Raw genomic sequence first — 7,937 nt, forward strand, 5'->3', positions numbered from 1 at the left:
CCTACCTGGTTCTTTGTAGATGTGACCTTCAATTAAGGCAATGATTTCCTCATTACCCATTTTCCACAGGCTTATTTTACAGAGATACTCCCAGTGAGCATGAAATGGGAAAACTCAGAAGGAGTAAGAAAAAGGATTTTAAAATTAGTAAAGTCTTCACAGCCTCAAGGGAAAAGGTGGAATGTTTGGGAGCCTTTATAAAACTTGATTTTATTTATTTTGTTTTCCAACGACAGCTTTTCCTAAGGGATGTTGTTGTCAAAATTGCTGAAAATATGTGCTTTGTTGGAGAAGCTCTTCTCTGACACCGTCTTCATGCTTTGCACCAGGATGTCACTGAGGCATGTTTTCATACCAAAACAAAATCTATCTGTGGGGCTTCATAGTATTGAGAATGTTTGCTGTAGTCACAGCTTAATCAGCATGAGCCCATGCAATATCTCCATGAAGAACTAAAATGTTCCAGAAGCATGGTATTCTATAGGTAGGACCTCCAACCTCATGAGTAAGGCTGCAGTTAAGCTCAAGATCAGTCTGAAAAATGCTCTAAAAAGTAATATACCTGATACAGAAGCTGAGGACAATATGAAAGGAGATCCATAACCAAATGGCATTATTATTTTGTCTCCTACTTGACCTAGCATTTTACACAACTGGTCCACCCATGCATGCTGCTTACTTCCTGGGTGGGAACTGGGCGTGAAAGAGTAGAACCCCAGATTGCTGCTGTACATGATGTTTTCATTAATAAGGACATCTAGAAAGGCACAATGTTTCTAGCAGCACAATAACATATGACAGAGAAATATAAAGAAAAGTCATACTTTTGACACCAATTTTTCCATAAATATTTTCCTTAAGTTTTTAATTTGGTTAAATTATAAAAAATATTCATGAAATAAATATTCCCCTTTCCAGTTGAAAAAAAAAGAATACTTACTTAAACTATACTCCAAAGAAACCGGGCAGTGAAGATTTTTGTTGGGGTGTCCATGGGGTGGGGGCAGTGAGTATAGTGGTTTCTGTTTTGTTTTGCTGTTTGGTATCAACTCTGCTATTCCCCTGATGGTTCTTTGTTTTATTATCATGTTTGTTATTGAGAGTAGACAATATGTACTAGGTAGAAATAGAATATAATCACTTCAAAACTTCATGGTCCAAGTTAGGAACAGAAACAACTCAAAAAAGAAAATATACTAAGGAAGTTCCAAATATCAGACATGCAGTGGAGCCTCTGTCAGGGAAAGCCACTTCCTGTGATGTCTTGGCACAATGCTCCGCAAAGTCATTGACTTACACAATATTGGAGAATGGCAAACTCACTCTAATGTTTTTTTTTTAAAAAAAAAAAAAACTCTTCTTCACAAAGCAGCTGTTGTTGTTGTTAGTTGTCACCAAGTCCACTCCAGCTCATGGCAACATTAAATATAACAGAATGAAACGTTGCCCAGTCCTGCACCATCTTCATGATTTGGTATGTTTGAGCCCATTGTTGTTTGTGACTATTGTGTCAGTCCCTCTCATTGAGGAGTTCCCTCACTTTTGCTGATCCTCTGCTTTAACAGACATGCTCTCCTTTTTCTAGCAAATGGTCTCTCCTGATGATTTGTTCAAAACAAAGTCTCAGCCATCATTGCCCCTAAAGAGTATTTTGGAAGACAGAAGAATTGATACATTTGAACTGTGGTATTGGTGAAAAATATTGAATATACTATGGACAGCCAGAAGAATGAACAAATCAGTCTTAGAGGAAATGCAACCAGATATACATAAAATATTAGAATCATTCCATTCTGTAAGTGATTTGGTCCTGAAAGATCATCCGCTTCATTGCTCCTATGTTATAGATGAAAATTCTGTAGGCCCAGCAAGAGGATGTAAAGTGTTCAGAATTGCAGAAATCTATGGTAGAGCTGAGACTGTACTCTCACTCCACTGCTCTGAAATTAAGTTGTGCTTTCTTTTATATAAGGATTCCGGTGGCATAGTGGATAAGGCATTTGGCTGCTAACCAGAAGGTCAGTGGTTCAAACCCACCAGCTGCTCTACGGAAGGAAGATGGGGCAATCTACTTCCGTAAAGATTTGTTGTTGTTGTTGTTATGGGCCAGTGAATCAGACTTGACTCATAGTGACCCCACCTTGGGTTTCCGGGGTGGTACCACTATGGAAGTAGATTGCCCAACTTTCCTTACGAGAAGTGACTGGTGGGTTTGAACCACCAGCCTTCCAGTTAGCAATCAAGTGCCCTAGGAATTATGCTACACAGCCTTGGAAACCCAATTGGGGTCACTATGAGTTAGATTCGACTCAATGGCAGTGACTTTGGTTTTTTGGTGAGTTTTCTGTCATATACTTTAATACTTGGGACATCTCCTGCTATTGTTCCCGTCCATTATTTAACCATGCTGTTGTTGTTGTTATGTGCCGTCGAGTCGGACCTGACTCATAGCGACCCCTCCTTGGGTTTTCAAGGTGGTATCACTACGGAAGTAGATTGCCCAACCTTCCTTCCGAGGAGTGGCTGGTGGGTTTGAACCACCAGCCTTCTGGTTAGCAGTCAGGTGCCTTAGGCACTGCGCCACCAGAGTTCCTACGTTTTAATATTTTTTAAAAAAGAAACATTTTGTAAAAGAATAAACTGACATTACAGACATGTGTGGGCCTGTTTGAAATAGATTTCAATATAGTAGAACAAATTTTTTTGTTCCAAGAGGCTTAACATACCCCAAGAAAACATGCCACACAAGATTTGCAAAAGAACATGCTGTTCCAAGCCTTTTCTTTAATGATGAAATTGTTGTTATATTCCAAACTTCACACTTGGAGTCCACCAGTCAAGTCAGCTTAAGAAGTTCTCTTTTGTGGAAGGAAAACTTATTATTTTTAAAATGATTCTCCAGCCCTGTTTTTGTAACAATCTTCCTAGAATAAACATCTCTTCACTTCCCCCCTCAAAACACACCTCAAATTTATGAACCTGGAGCAGTCTATTCTGAGACCAGCATGCCTTATTCAGTATCTCTCATGAGGGTATCCTGGAAGGTTTCTTGCCCTTAAAAACCTTCCTTATTTGGACAACATGGTAGCTGGAGTCTTATCATTCTGAGGGCCAACTGCTATACCAGTAATATATTGGTTTCAAGGCAACTGGTGGTGTAGTGGTTAAGGCATTTGGCTGCTAACCAAAAAGGTCAGTGGTTCAAACCCATCTAGCTGCTCTATGGAAGACAGATGAGGCTGTCTGCTTTCACAAAGATTTATAGCGTTGGAAACCCAATGGGGGTCACTATGATTCCAAATCAACTCAATGGCAGTGAGTTTGAGTCTATGTGAGGGAACATGGAGGAGAGAATAAAAATAGGAGACATATACCAAAACGGAAGTGGGATTAAAAAGCAACTCCTTTACCTGTTTTACAATTTTACTAAGCCCATCCTAGATGAAGCACTAGCCTCAGATTTTGAAAGAAAAAACTGAATACTTGTTATCTGCCACAGTTAGGTATTTAGGTATAAAAAGAAAAACAAAACGAAACAAAAGACAACATCAACCATAATAAAATCTGAGTACAGACCACTTCATACACTCACTAGAAAACAATTAATGATAAAAAGAGAATAGCTGTTAATAATTTGGCATCCCTTCCCTTTCTGGTGACACAGTGCCTAAGGCATCTGACTGACTACCAACCAGAAGTTTGGTGGTTCAAACCCACCATCTGCTCTACAGAAGAAAGATGGTGCAATCTGCCTTTCTGCTTTCTGTCCATCATATGGCTTCTCATCCACAGCCAGGTAGCAAGCAGCCCAAGCTGATAAAAAGAGTAACCCATCTCCCTTGACAAGTGATTGGTCCAGAAAGAAGCACATGACCACAATGCAGCCAATCAGAACTTTTTTAAAGATAGTTGTTATGAATTGAATTATGTCCCCCAAAAAAATACCTATGTTAATTCCTAGACTCTATGTTTGTGGTTCATAATCTTATTTGGGATGGGTTGTCTTTGTTATGTGAATGAGGCAGGATTAGTGTAGGGTGTGCCTTGAGTCAAACTCTTTTGAGATATAAACGAGATTAAATGCAAGCTAGCCAGCGACAGGAAAAGAGATGCAAAGCCATGTGAAGATTGTTCAGAAACAGAAGCTCAGAAGATATAAGGACCTCCCTGTAGCGCCAACAGAAGGAAAAAGGCTTCCCCTAGAGCCAGCATTCTGAATCCAGACTGCTGACCTCCTAAACTGTGAGAAAATAAATTTCAGTGTGCTAAAGCAACACTTGTGGTATTTCTGGCATAGCAACCCTAGCTAACCAGAAGGCTGGTGGTTCAAACCCACCACCACTCCTTGGAAGGAAGACTGGGCAATCTATTTCTGTAGAGATACCACCTCGGAAACCCAAGGAGGGGTCGCTATGAGTTGGAACTGATTCGACAGCAGTGAGTTTCGTTTTGGTTTTGGAGATAACTAATATGATAGCTATGTACTTTGGTGAGAACACTTTGCCCTCAATTCTTTCTCTGTGATCACAGACTTGAAGGACCACTTAAATTGGAACTGTCATTGACCACTTCTGACACTGCCCAGGGAGTGCTTGCTTAAAAATGAAGCCAACTCGGCTGGAAACACAGAAACTATCTTGCTCACTGGCATCAAATGGGCCTTTAGCTCTAGCTATGCCTAAAGCTAGGGCGACTCCTTGATTTCTCGGTGACCATTAAATCCCATTTTTCCTGAAAATAATCTGGATTTTATTGCTTGATATGAACTGGAAAGCTCTGATCACAACTCACTCAAGTATCCTGAAATGTATGAGATACTTTCCTTACAAGTGAAGGGACAATGGCTATATTGTATCTACATAACAAAAGATATTCATCTGACATAATCAGGACTGATACCAAGCACAAACAAATCACACTTGACTTGCTACAGACAGATAGCTGTTTTGAAACTCAAGGCAGACATTCTCAAACCAAGATCCCAAAAAATCTTAATAATCAAATAGTGTAACCATGTGGAAAACAGTTTGGTGGTTCCTTAAAAAAGTTAATCGTAGAATTTCTACATGATCAAGCAATTCTACTCTTAGATATAGACCTCAAAAATTGAAATTGGGAAAGCACCAATTTCATTGCATCACTGTTTACAATACCCAAAAATCAGAACAGACTAAATGTCTATCAATAGATGAATAGGTAATCAAAATCTGGTATATCCAAACAATGGAATATTACTTGCCATAAAGAGAAATTAAGTCCTGATACATATACAATATGGATGAACCTTAAAAACATTATGCTGAGTGAAATAAGTCAGTCACAATACAACAAATATTATATAACCCCATGTATAGGAAACACCTACAATAGGTAAATTTATATAGACCTAAGTTTATTAGTAGGAGCTCTGGTAGCATAGTGCCTAAGGCACTTGACTGCTAACCAGAAGGCCAGTCAAACCCACCAGCCACTCCTCGGAAGGAAGGGTGGGCAATCTACTTCTGTAGTGATACCTTCTTGGAAACCCAAGGACAGGTTGCTATGAGTCAGGTATGACTCGACGGCACAAAACAACAGCAACAAGTTTATTAGTAGTTACCAGGGGTGAATTGGAGGTAGGGGTAAAGGAAGGTTCACTGCTTAGGAGACGCTGCACTTCTATTAAGGGTGATGATAAAATTTAGGAAAAAATAAAGGTGATGGTTGAACAAAATGAGGAACATAATTAATGTCACTGAACTATCAAAATGTCAAATGTTTTGTTACTGATACATTTACCAAAATATACATACAGCACACGTACATACATGCATATGCATACATTTATGTACATGCATATATATATATATATATATATATACATACACATACACATTAACCAAAAACCAAACCTATTGCCACTGAGTCAATTCCGACTCACAGCAACCCCCACTGGGTTTTCAAGGCAGTAAATCTTTAAGGAAGTAGATTGCCCCATCTTCCTTCTGCAGAGCAGCTGGTGGGTTTGAATAACCAACTTTCTGGTTAGCAATCAAATTGCCTTAGGCACTGCACCACAAGCGCTCCTTATATATATTAGGGAAGACTGGGCAATCTACTTCCATAAAGATTTACCACCTTAGAAACCCAGAGGGGGTTGCTATGAGTCAGAATCGATTCAATGGCAGTGAGTTTGGTTTTGGTTTTCCATACTCCACCCCCCCCCAAAAAAAAATCAATGACACAGGAGTTTTCTTCAGAAGATAACATTAAATTTGAGTTTGTTTGACTGTGTAAGCTATGTACCAACATAATTCCTTATTCTGTGAAATGACAAAGGAGTTTAAAAATATAGAAAAAGAACCTTTGCACATCAGGATACAGGAAATAATACAGTATGAATTTAAAGCAGCCATTTAACCTTATAAATTACAGGATAATGGTACTTATAAATTTTCAAAAGAATAAATCAATTGTGATGTTCACCCTTATTTCATTATAAAATTTTATGTCCATGTTCTTTTAAGATACAAACTTAAATTTAAAACAGCTTTTTATATTTTGTTCCATCACAGAATTGCTAAGCAAACTTGCCAAATTTGAGCTTTTAATGTACTTTGAACTTTACAATGAACTTTCAGTGATCTTCTACCTGTGGAGTGAGGGTGAAAAGCAATGATTTTAGAGGATGTTAATATCAAGTCTCTTTTGGATTCTGTAAATACAATTTATAATTAGAATGTCCCAGTGTACGTGTGCTTTTTCTTTTTGCTTTACATTTCAAAATATAAACCTATATATATATTTTAATAACCTGTTACTTCACAATTCTGCTGTCTCAACTTTTTAATCTTTATTATTTCCAGTTTCTACAACTTAAGCTGGAAAAATCAAGAAGAAAAAGCACAGGAGTATCTTTCCCCAAATATTTTTCCTTGCTGTCTACAATGCTATTTATCATCCCTGCTAGGGTGTTTATACCATTTGAGCAGGAGGAAAGCGTTTCTGCAAAAGGTAACCTGTTGTACTATTAAAGTGAAGATGTTAAAATACAAAAGTTCCAAAAGGCCAACTCTGTTCTTCTGCATACCTTTCCCATGCCATAGAAGCACTAGTGGAGCATTAGGTCCAGTCCAATAGAGTTGGTTTTGTAGCTGACAATCAACCAAAAAGGATTAACTCATCACCAATTACGTGCAAGGCACTTTGACAGTCTGATGGTTTGACATAATAAATTGAAAGAAGAAGTCTTTGTCAAAAAATAATATCCACTGACAAATGGTCCACCCAATATGTTTGACTGAACTATCAACACAGGAAAGTGACAAAAATTCAAAACAGCAAAAAAAATCACTTATGTTATCTATGGAAAAAATCTATGCAATATTGATCTTGAATCTTGACTTTACAGAGCTAATGAACTCTTTTGATTGTATTTCACATGAATTATCTAAATGAACCAGTCTGTGGATGTCTGGTCTAGGTGTAAGTAGTACTTTTTAATTCTCCATGGCCATCTCTAGGAGGACAAATTCTCAGTAAAGAAGGGAGAAAAAGAGGAAGACATAAAAAGGAGACCTGGTGGCACAGTAGTGAAGCATTTGACTACTAATCCAAAGGCCGGCAGTTCAATTCCACCAGTCATTCTGTGGGAGAAAGATGTGGTAGTCTGCTTCTGGGAGTACAATGCGGGCAGTTTTACTCTGTCTTATAGGGCCACTATGAATCAGAATCAACCAGATAGCAATGAGTTTATTATTGCAAAGGTTTTTTTTGCTGTGTCATTTTTCCTACATATTAACTGTTGCTGTTGGTATTAGTTAGCATCGAGCCGTTTCCTACTCATGGCAACCTTATGGATAATAGAAGGAAATGTACTTGATATTGAGTCATCTTCATGATCATTGGTGTGTTTGAGTCCATTGTTGTGTGTTGTTGTTGTTAAGTGCCATCGAGTC

The sequence above is a fragment of the Orycteropus afer genome, unplaced genomic scaffold, assembly GCF_000298275.1.
Source record: "Orycteropus afer afer isolate SDZICR_OR568_19922 unplaced genomic scaffold, OryAfe1.0 scaffold00090, whole genome shotgun sequence".
Taxonomy (NCBI): domain Eukaryota; kingdom Metazoa; phylum Chordata; class Mammalia; order Tubulidentata; family Orycteropodidae; genus Orycteropus; species Orycteropus afer.